The sequence below is a fragment of the Pipistrellus kuhlii genome, unplaced genomic scaffold (genome assembly GCF_014108245.1).
Source record: "Pipistrellus kuhlii isolate mPipKuh1 unplaced genomic scaffold, mPipKuh1.p scaffold_m20_p_17, whole genome shotgun sequence".
NCBI classification, from domain to species: Eukaryota; Metazoa; Chordata; class Mammalia; order Chiroptera; family Vespertilionidae; genus Pipistrellus; species Pipistrellus kuhlii.
Window position 1 is genome coordinate 11,121,541 of NW_023425482.1, and position 12,141 is coordinate 11,133,681.

Here is a 12,141-nt window from a genome sequence, read left to right on the forward strand (position 1 = left end):
CCTTCCTCTTTCTGAAATAAATAAAAACATCAAATAAAAAAGATACAAGCTAAGGCAAAAATTGAGGAAAATTCCCAGTTGTGTTAACTATATGAAAATGTTGCAACTCCATTGTTCTTAAAAGAGCTGTTTTCTAAAAGATTAAGTGTTTAACATTGATAAAATTACTTCTAGTTAGAATTGAAGTCTTGGTGGACTTTGGTTCTTGTTTGGTTGGATGTGCCCATCTGGATGCCAGTTAACTCCTGGGTATTAACCTTAGGCCAACATGCCTACTCCTGCTGGGTACAGGGCTCTTCTTCCCAAACTCACTTTTTAGCAGCATTCTTTCTGCCTGGTGTTTCTGAGACCTGTGAGAATCTGAAAGTCAGCAACATCCAGCCACATGACAGCATGGCTTGATCTTGTCAGATAAATTGTCAACTGACTGAACTATGAGCTCCTTCTATTGAAATCTTTGTGTTTAGCATGAGGCCTTGTTGGTGTCAGTGTTGAATAAGTGATTTCCATATCACAAGAGGTGTTCAAGAGACTAGACATTCATTCATTTAGTGAGGGGTTATGTGGAAGGTAGGTAGTTACACAGACATGAGCAGAGCAAGGATGATGGGCCAGGTACAGAAGATCACCAGGAAAGCCCAAGTGCCTAGCAACGGTCACTTGTAGGGTGGGACCTCACCCCCATGGGGACTTTTCTTCCCCTAGAATATCTCTGATCATGAGATTTGGACCCCTGACCTTTCCTCTCTAGAGATAATATCTAGGCCTCAGCAATATTCCAGCTCCAGGTCCAGAAAAGCAGTGACCCCATGGCTGACCTCAGGATCACTGCATTGAATAATGACCCCTGCCCTGGTGCCAGCCATTCAATCAATGGAGACCACAACCCTGAAAGGACACACCTGGAAAATTGCTGAATATTCTATTGAGATCTTTCCCTGGAACCTCCCCTAAAATTTCCACCCTTAAAACCCTTGGGATGTAGGACCCAGTTTGCTCCAAGGGCCCTTCCTTTACCTCTGTAATTTGTTTCCTAAGTCCATTTCTTTTAGAAATTGTTTGTTCTACCTCTGACTTACCAAATAAATGCTCTTTTATCATTTGGGTCTTGGCTCTGAATTCTTTCCTAAGAACCCAAGTACTGAGGTTGTTGAACCCAGGATAAGTCTGACCACTTCTGGTCAGATACCTGGTGCTGTTCTGCTGCCTACAATGGTTACACAGGATAACAGATATTTGATGAAGGGTTGGAGGAAGAAGCAGAAGTTATTTTGAGGTCACTTTTAAGATGGAGGTTTACAAATATCCAGTCGTGTTTTCCCTTCTCCCGCCCTCCATGTCTGGCAGTACAGGTACAGAAATGAGACATTTTGTCCTTAGAAGCTTGTCGTACTGACAAGTTGACTATTACAGTAGTGTAGTAAGTGACATGATTAGGTAGGTGTCAGAGAAAACAGGGCACCCAGGCCCAGCCTTCAGGAAGAAGGAGCCAAGCCAAGAAAGCTACTTAGCACAGGTGGCCTTTGACAAATGAAGTGAAAATGGAATACATTCTGGGAACATCAAGTCATTAGGCATGACTGGAATATGAGAACTGTTGGTGGAAGAAGATCAGAAATGTCTTTTAATTTTGGAATTTTTTCTTCAGTGCTGAAGTGACCAGTTGCAAATTTTAATATGATGATTTGTATTTGTAGAGGGGGCTTAGGAGAGGGATATGTTTCAACTTGTATATGTAGTAAGATTTTCTGATTGTAGTTTTGTAACCGGACATTCATTGGGTCTGGGCTCCCTCTCACTACTTGAGCCAATTCAGCAGAGACAGGGTTGAAATCGTATATGAGCATTTATTCCAATAATGCCGGCAGTATGGGAGAGCAGCAGATCATTCACAGAAACCTGCTCTGCAGCCCCCACATAAGCCAGCTGCTTTTATTTTTTTTAATTATTTAAAAAATATATATATATATTTTTTTTTACAGAGAGGAAGAGAGAGGGATAGAGAGTTAGAAACATCAATGAGAGAGATACATCGATCAGCTGTCTCCTGCACACCCCCTACTGGGGATGTGCCTGCAGCCAAGGTACATGCCCTTGACCAGAATCGAACCCGGGACCTTTCAATCCGCAGGCTGACGCTCTATCCACTGAACCAAACCGATTTCGGTAAGCCAGCTGCTTTTATAGCGTAGGAAAAAGATTACATGGGGAATAGGCAATGTGGGTTGGGGTGAGATTCCATTATTTGGGCAACAAGGTTGTTAATCTTTCCATGATAATAGGCACTTGTATGAGAATGCACCACATTCCAAGGTTGACTCCCAGGTCCAAGGTTGACTCCCACAGCCCTGGGTCAACTGCCAGTGAGGTTAGAATGTCCTTTCTTTAACCAATGCAAGGCACTCATCGTTAATAGAGCATGATTAATATTTCCCATAACCATAGCTGGTCCCCAATATTCTATATTTGCTCCTAACAGTTTGGAGATTACACCCACAGAGACCAATTAGATTTTATCCTAATTTAGGTGAAAAATTAGGGCATGAATTAAAAGAAGTGTGTCTTGGGGAGCAAGAGCAGTGACTAGTTGAATATATATCTATATCTATATCTATCTATATCTATCTATCTATCTATCTATCTATCTATCTATCTATCTATCTATCTATCTACCTATCTACTTACCTACCTATCATCTATCTATAGCCAGCAACTGTATGCAGTAATGACCAGAATGACTGGTTGATATGATGCCCACTGTGGCCAGTGAACCGGCTCAATCAAGGTGGGGCTGGCTGGCCAAATTCCCTCGGCCCCTCCCCTCAGCCACCCTACCCCTGATTGGCCTCTCCTACCTTCAATCAAGGGGTGAGGCCGGCTGGCCAACCTCCCACAGCAGGCCCTGCTCTTGATTCCCCCCTATACCAATAGGAGGCGGGGCTGGCCCGGGAGAGGGGTCAGGAGGTTGGCCGGCTAACCCCACCCTCGATGAACCCTACCACCCCATAGACCTGAGGCCCCTCTCCCAACCAACTCTGCCCATGATCAGCCCCCACACTCCCATCAGGGGCAGGGCCGGCCAGCCAGCCAACCACCCGTGACCCCTCCCCAAGGCTGCTGGCCTCCAATCAGCCCCCTCCCACCCCATTCGGGGTGGGACCAACCAGCTTACCACTCGCAGTCCCTTTCCATGGCCGGCTTCAACCCTGATCAGCTCCCCCCCCCCCCCCCCCAACACATTGATTGGCTTGTGGCCTCTCTCCCCAGCTAGCTCTGCCCCCGATTGGCCCCCCATACACACCAATTGGGGATGGGGTGGTCAGCCAGTCTCCCATGGCCCCTCTCCTGGCTGCTGACCCCTATCAACTCCCCCACCCCATTTGGAGGCGAGACCACCCACAATCCCTCCCCACAGCCAGCTCTTCCCTCATTCGGTCCCCCCACCCCAATTGGGGGTGGGGCCTGCCAGGCAATTACCCCCCCAGCCCCTCCCCCAGCTGCCCCGGCCCTGATTGGGCTCTGATGGGGCAGGCTGGCTGGCCAACTTCCCACCATCTCCTCCTTCTCCTAACAGGCCTGGCCCTGATCTGCCTCAATTGGGGCTGGGCTGGCCAGATGCCACCCATGCACGAATTCGTGCACTGAGCCTCTCTCTCTCTCTCTCTCTCTCTCTCTCTCTCTCTCTATATATATATATATATATATATATATATATATATACATATATATACACACACACACATACACACACACACACACACACACACACACACACACACACACACACACATATATATATATATATATATATATATATATATATATATATATATATATATATATATAAAAGGCTAATAGGCTAAGTGTGCTTCCCTCTGTTTGGGTAATGATGTCACACAGCAAAGCCCAGCTTTCTCTCCTTAGCGACGACTAGCCTCCTTGCAGTTTCTTCAGCCCAGGAACACACTTTATAGCCAGGTGGAAACACTAACCAAATGTCTGTGAAGCATTTTCCTGTGCCTCATCTCATTTGATCCTCACAGAAGTCCTGGAGTAGGTAGATAGGAGACTGGGTGGAATCCTATTTTCTTTTCATTAGCTAGAAAACAGATACTTAGAAAGCTTAGAAACTTGACCTGACTGAAAAGGAGTAAGAAATGGTGGACCTTGAAAATGACTTTAGGTTTTCTCACTGCAGTCAAACACTGCTGCAATTAAATATCTTATCCTTTGTTCTCCCTGTATGCTCTACAATAATAATCTACTTTGTGTTGATATTTACTGCTCTGTTGCTGACAATTACCTGAAAGAGAGGTTGGGTTGCTTCACTGGGCTGGAAAAAGTTTAGCTAAATTAGAAAGCAGGTCTAATTAAGCAAGTTTATTATATATATATATATATATATATATATATACACACACACACACAATATATATATAAAAGGCTAAGTTGACTCATGCATGCGTGATACATATAAAGCTCTTGGCTGGTGCCAATTGCACCTGTGTGTTTCAATCTGTCATTGTCAATCGTGAATTTGGTTGACACTTCTATTAAAGAGAAAGGGCGAATAGTGATCTTAAAATATTTCTTCTAATTAATTTCCTTTCAATGTGCACAAATCTGTATACTGGGCCACTAGTTGGAATATAAAATCTGCATGATTGATTTGTGCTTTCCTGCTGAGGATGCCCTCCCCTGCCCTTATGGGAGCAGGTATAGGGGAGGTGTGGTGTGAAGTGCTTAGTTTGAGGTGAGTGGATGACCTGGGTGGAGATGGCTTTTATTCTTTTGAGTACTCAGAGGTGGAGCTTATTAGAGCCCCCTGAATTGGAACAGACTTAGGAGACAGCAGCATGCAGATCAGAATTAACAACCCTTGGCCAGTGTCGTTAGAGGTCTGTGAGAGTTTTGTAGAGCAGAATGAAGCTTTTTGGGTCACTTGATTTTTAAAATTATATAAGTACTACATTTTTATGGAACAGTCAAACAATTTATAAGATTTACAGAGCAAAAGGCATCCTTCTTTATATCCCAGTATCACGATTTCCTAGAAGTATCTATAATTGACAGTTGGGTGGGGCTTCTGGGCATTTGCATTAGTATATCAGGATAGGAGAGGGAGCCCCAGGCACAGAGAAGGAGCAGACATAGAGGTAGAATGCAAACCACAATGAATGGTGCCACAGATTACCAAGGGGGTTACAGAGGTAGGAGTGTCACTGCATCAGAGCTATCTTCTGTGACCTTAGAGGCCTTTGGTGTTGTAAGGAGTAGGTGGGAGCTGGAGAATATAAGCACATTTGAAAAGATTTGGCTCTGAGGGAAGTACAGTGTAGGATTGAGAGAAGGTCTTATAAAATCAAAAGGAAATGGCGAGTGCTATTTGGAAATGGCCGTATTTTGAAAGTATGCCAGGAAAGTGTGAGGGGTTAATTTTTGGAGGGAAATCTTTGAGGATGCAGAAATGGATGAGATTCAGGGCCCATTGTGACAGTGATAATGCTTTTTCTAGAAGACAGAAACAAAACTTGAAGCCCGGTAGGCCTGCAGAATATTCTTTTCTGAGAGCAGTAAATGCCTATTTGTGTAGGATGTAATGCTGTTTATTCTACAAAGAATTAAGGACCAAAATCTCAGATGCACTGTGTTCACCAGTGATATGCCAGTCAATGTTCAATGAATGGCTCTCAAAAATAAAGGCACTAATTTGTAGCATTTGCCATTTTTAAAAAATTGATTTTTAGAGAAGAAGGGAGAGAGAAAAACTCTCTATGTGAGAGTAGAACATCAATCAGCTGCCTCCTGCATGTTCCCCACCAGGGATCAAGCCTGCATTCCTGGCAAGTGCCATGACCTGAAATCAACCAGCAACCCTTTGGTTCACAGGATGACACCCAACCCACTGAACCACACAGGCCAGGGTGCATTTGCCATTTTCGATGTTGTAAATATTCCTTCCATGGCAGACTTCATGCTACCAAGCTTCTGTCACTGAAAGGGTAGTTGGGAAGAGGTGCCTTAGTTGGCAATTAACTCCAGCCTCCCATGGCACACCACTGCTGAGCAGAAGGAACTGCAAAGAATCATCAAGTCACCCTAACCAGTTTGGCTCAGTGGATAGAGCGTCGGCCTGCAGACTGAGGGATCCCAGGTTCAATTCCGGTCAGGGACATGTTTCTTAGTTGCGGGCACATCCCTGGTGGGGGTGTGCAGGAGGCAGCTGATCAATGTTTCTCATCTCTCGTCGATGTTTCTAACACTATCCCTCTCTAAAATCAATGAAAAAATATTTTTAAAAAATCATCAAGTCAGTTGCCCACTGATGATCACCTTTCCCACCTCTAATGTTTTGTACCACATTTGAAAGCACCTGTAATAGAAGATGTACACTAAAGCAATACTGTTGTGACTTGTGTGACAGAGCAGCTGCAGCTGAGGACTCCTGGAGTTCCAAGAGCCTCCTGGGGTTTGTCATTTTGTGGAGGAGTGAATAACCATATGCCAGGTGGATTAGGAAAGAAATGTCACCTGCCTGTGCCATTATGGATGGTTGGAATTGTGCCCTGGCAGCAGGGTTCAAGAGCTCAGGCACCCCCAACCCTCTTCTTTATAATCACATTACCTTGATAGCCATCTCAAAAACTGTTGGGACCTGCAAAAATGGGTGTGGGTTTTCTGTAAGTTGTTACATAGCTGTATGACTTCTGACAGGGTGCTCAGTCTGGATTTCAACTCTTATTTTTTATTTTTATTTTAAAATATATATTTTATTGATTTTTTACAGAGAGGAAGGGAGAGAGATAGAGAGTTAGAAACATCGATGAGAGAGAAACATCGACCAGCTGCCTCTTGCACACCCCCAGCCGGGGATGTGCCCTTGACCGGAATTGAACCTGGGACCTTTCAGTCCGCAGACTGACGCTCTATCCACTAAGCCAAACCGGTTTTGGCTCAACTCTTATTTTTAAAATGAGGTTGTTGGACTACTTTACTGTTTTGTTTACCACTGAATCCTTGTTATCTCAGGCCTAAGCACTAAATAATCAGTAGGAGGTAGCTTTGTGTGCCATAAAAGATGCTGTGACTGGAAAGGCAATTTGGGCTGGGTGTTGGTCGTTATTTTGTGTCCTTTTCTTTTAAAATTTCCACCCCATCTTGGTCTCAGCTTCCTGTCCTCACCTCTCTCACTGCTATAGGGTGCCACCTCTACTAGCAGCAGTGTATCATATCCATCAAGAGTAGTGAGGCTAAACTGAAGCTCACGAAGTCCCTCTCAAAACTTCTCCTCCTGCTCCTTTCTGGCCTTCCTCCAGACAAATCTCAATGCTTCAGGGAAACACCAGTGCACACTATTGTTCATGTCTTACTCCCTGAATATTCCAGGTGTTCTTAATCCCTGAAGAATAATATGCACACGCAAGACCTTGGCAATATGAGGCCTGCCTACCTTTTTAGGTCCTTCTAGGAAGGGAGTTTGGGAAAGAGAAAATGCTGTGGAGCCAGAGCATTGAGAGCAAGAGGTAGAGTGGAATGAGGTGAGAGGAGGAAGGTGGGCAGGGACCTTGGGAGCCACAACAAGGATCCTAGATTTTATAAAGTTCTCTCTGGCTGTTGGGTGAAGAATAGTTATGGTTCAATGAATTCAACCCAACTTTAGTTACTTAAAATTTTTTAAGCTCAGGTTCTAAATCTGTTAATGACAGATAATATCAATACTTATCACATAGGTTTGCTGTGAGGATTAGTTGAGATAATATATGTAAAGCTTTTAGAAAATTAACTGGCACAAAGACCCACTCAATATTATTCTTTATGAGTGCATCCAAGAGTATTGCAAACACTGCCTACAACTTAGTAGAATGTACCAAATCATTTGGGGTGGTCTATTTGGGCAGGGCCCCAGGACCGGGAATGGGGGATTAAAGGGTATAGATAATGGAATGAGGAAAAGGGAAGGGCCTGACTCTTAGGCCCTAGAAACTCATCCTATTGCCCCTCTATCTGAATTTCTTTTTTTTTTTTATTTTGTTAATCCTCACCTGAGGGTATTTTTTTCCCCATTGATTTTTAGAGAATGTGAAAGGGAGGGAATTTGGGTGGGAGAGAGAGAAATATCAATGTGAAAGACACATGATTGGTTGCCTTCTGCAAGCATCTCAACTTGGCAGGGGATCAAACCTGCAACCCAGATACATACCCTTGACCAGAAATTGAACCCAAGACCCTTTGGTGTGTGGGCCAACGCTCTAACCATTGAACAACAGGTGAGGACTGTCTGCATTTCTTTCCATTGTCCTATCATGACTTGGTTAGGTAATGTTTCCATTCTCACCTACTTTTCCCATCCCTCTGTGATCAGAGTGAAATTTCTCTAGATAAGAGTTTTCTCTCTAGAGCAAGCAAACTTTCCTCCTGGCGATTTCTCTCTATTTCTCTCTCTCTCTCTCTCTCTCTCTCTCTCTCTCTCTCTCTCTCTCTCTCTCTCTCTCTCTCTCTCTCTCTCTCTCTCTCTCTCTCAATTTTTTTGTTGTCACTTGTAATAGGAACCTGAGAGCACTTCCCTGAGATGGCTTTTGTACTGAAATTTTTGAGAATGGTTCCTATTGGTGATATGTTATATCGAGGTAGTGTTGATGGGACATCCTACATAATAAAGAGCTAATATGCTAATGGTCATGATGCCCTCATCTGGTAATAACCATTCAGCAGGAGGCTGCATGCTTGGTGGGGCGGAGCCACCATGTTATTCTGAAGACAGGGTGGAAGCGAGGTGGAAGCGGGGAGGCGCCCGGAGGAGGTGGGACCATCCCATGATGGGGAGGGCAGGGGTGAGAGCCCATAGTGCCCCCTCACCAGTCCTTCACTGCCCACCTGCACTCAGCACGCCTGCCACCCACCTGCCAGAGGAAGGAGTGCAGCGTGCGTGCTGCCAGGAAGTGGAGCTCAGACCTCCACAGCAGGCTGGAGGCTTCCACATTCTCCTCTGGCCCCAAGACTGGGCAGAACTGCTGTGTTGCTCTGGGGCAGAAGTGGGGGGGGGGGGGGGTACCCAGAGGAGGCGGGACCAGCCTGAGGCAACTCATGGGACCAAGGGCGGGGCTTGAAGCTGGTACCAGAGAAGGCCTAAGGGGTGGGGATGGGGCCAGGTTCGCTCAAGCTCTGGGTGGAGAGGTTAGGATGTCAAGGCGGGGCATTGGATGGGTGGGCGGAGCTATGGGTGGGTGGGTGGGACCGCACGATTTCATGGGCCAGGTCACTAGTATTGTAATATTGAATATGACAGCAAAATCTTAACTCTAGAGCAAAACCATTTTGAAATTCTTAGGATATTTGCCTCCTATTCAACTTTGCAGGGTAGAGAACTCAGAAAGTGAGGCATTTTGTATAGAGCTTTAGACCTATTTCCCAATATTCCAACAGTGCAAAAGGTTCCCTTTTCTCTGCATCCTTGCCAACACTTATCTCTTGGCTTTTTATTTTTTATTTTTTATTTTTATGATAGCTGTTTTAACCGGTGTGAGATGATACTTCATGGTGATTTTCATTTGCATTTCTCTGATGGTTCGTGATGTTGAGCATTTTTTTCATGTACCCATTGGCCATATGTATGTCTTCTTTGGAGACATATTTATTCAGTTCTTCTGCCCACTTTTAAAAACTGGGTTTTATTGTTCTTGAGATGTAGGAATTCCTGCAACTATATATCAATATTTTGGATACTAACCTCTTATCAGACATATAGCCTGCAAATATTTTTTCCAATTCTGTACGTTGCCTTTCACTTTGTTGATTTTTTTTTTCTTTTGCTTTGCAGAATCTGTTAAGTTTGGTGTAGTCCCACTTGTTTTTGCTTCTGTTTGTACTTTTGGTGTCATATGCAAAAAATGGTTGCCAGGACCAATGTCCAGGAGGCTTTTCCTTACATTTTTTTCCCCCTAGGAGTTTTACAGCTTTGGGTCTTTAAGTTTTAATTCGTTTTGTGTTCATTTTTGTGAGTGGTGCTAGAATAAGAGACTTAAAGTACATAAGAACCAAATGCAATGTATGAATCTTGTTGGATTCTATTGGGAATAAACCAACTGAAAAAAGACATTTGGGACAGTTGGAGAAATTTGAGTATGATTGGGTTTCAGATGATGTTAAGAGATTACTGTAATTTTGTTTACGTGTGATATGGCATTGCCATTATGTTTAAAAAGGTGTCCTTATCTGTTAAAGATGTATTATTGAATTATTCACAGGGGTAGTGATAGATATGTGAGGTTTACTTTAAAATACCAGCAAACAAAATGAGTGTAGGGGGATTAGATGAAACAAGATTGACCGTGAGCCGATATCTATTGAAAATGGTTCATAAGGATGTGTAATACTTTTCTCTCTTCTTTAATGAATATTTGAGAGTTTCCATAATAAATTTTTTTTAAAGAGTCTTAGGTTTTTTGGGTTTTTTTTTTTTTTTTTTTTTTTTTTTTTGTGTGTGTGTGTGTGTGTGTGTGTTTAGAATAAACACCTTTATTACCTGAGCTAAGGTAGGAGGGAAGGGGATTTCTGGGCCTTGATTTTCCTCAGAACTCTAGCTCCTTGCCCTTGAGCACATAGCCATCTGCTCGGCCACACTGGCTTGGTCTTGAAGCAAGCATGCAAGAAGCTTGCCCTGTTGGAACTGCTCCTTGAGAAAACTGCTGATTTTGGCATTCTTTTTCCTTTCATCGTATTTCTTCAGAATTTAAAAAAAAATATTTTTTTGCTTAAAATCTCTTCCTCCTCAGGAGTCAGCTTGGCCCCCTTCTTGCAGCCCAGGGCAGTGCACAGTGGGACTGTACCCCTGTCAGTACGGTGTGCTGTCAGTGAGCACGATACAGTTCTCCACAGGGGTCTTGGTGTGGACCAGTTCATTGTTGGATGCATTATAGAAACCATCAATAATCCCTGTTTTGCGTGTACAGCACTCTGAGCCCCAGGAGAAGTTGCCCATATCTAGCCTCAAGACTCGGTACTTCTTGTTGCCTCCCAGCACTCAGACTGTGTGTATGCGGCGGGGTCCAATCCTAGTGTTGCAGCAGGGTGTCCCAGCTCATATTTTCACTTCTTGTGGTAGGGCTTTCTTTTGCCCTAGCTCTCACTGCGCTTGTGCCAGTTGTCCCGAGAGATACCCATGGCTTGGTGCTGGCTGGAAAGCGAGTCCTAGATTCTTAGAGTAAAAAAGCAATTTCATCTAGAAATATAACTTGTCATGAATATGTACTCTTCTAAGAAGAGGACTCAGAACTATTGGTTGTTTTATTCCTAAATGCTTCATGTTTATTTTGGTCTTTGTGACTCTAAAGGGCTCTGGGTTCTTCTGCTAAAGACAAAGGGCAGCCTTTCTTAAAAAATGAATGTTGATAATAGAAATGCTGGGATCAGAATAGGAATATGTTCAAAATATGATATATATGCCCACATTGAAGCTTATTCAAAACTGTTTTGAAGGCTTTTTTTTTTTTTTTTTTTTTTGTCTTAGGTCCTTATTTTCCATAACAAAATCACATAAGTCCACAATGGCTATTTTAGATTTTGTTGAGAGTCAAAATACTAGCATGGTCAGGAGTTTGGAGTCAGACAGACTTATTATATTCAAATATCCCAACACTGTCACCTGTGAACTGTGGTGATGGAGGATTTACTTAAATTTACTTAAAGTCTCAGAACCTAAATTTCTTCAACTGTGAGGGACTAATTATAGTACCCATTTCATAGAGTTATGGTTATAATTAAATGGTTACATTCACATGTGGTGAGATTTAAATTATGTTCTTGGGATACTGTGAATATCCATAGAATCCTATGTATGTGTGTTAGAAAACCATTAGAAACTTAAGAATATGGCCATATGAAGACAAATGCCTCTTGTCTGCCTTTAAAACCCCTTCTCAATCATGATATATAACCACCTGTGTCAGAATAAGGACTTCAATCCTCTGAAGTGAATTTGTACAAAATTCCTATATTTCTGGAGTTGAGCATTCAGAAGTGCAATTCCAAATATTTGTCTTGTTTCCTTCGAACTTGATTTGTTCTCTCAACCTCCCCACTAGAGAACCGAGTGAGATGTGAGAACCAGGTTTTTAAGGACCATTTGATTGAGTGAGGATAATA

The 12,141-nt window shown here is 43.3% G+C and overlaps 1 pseudogene; it reads right to left on the reverse strand.

Annotated features, from left to right (window-relative positions):
* Positions 1 to 10,527: 10,527 nt before the first annotated feature.
* LOC118720868 lies at positions 10,528 to 11,356 on the reverse strand (annotated as a pseudogene).
* Between the last annotated feature and the right edge of the window lie 785 nt (positions 11,357 to 12,141).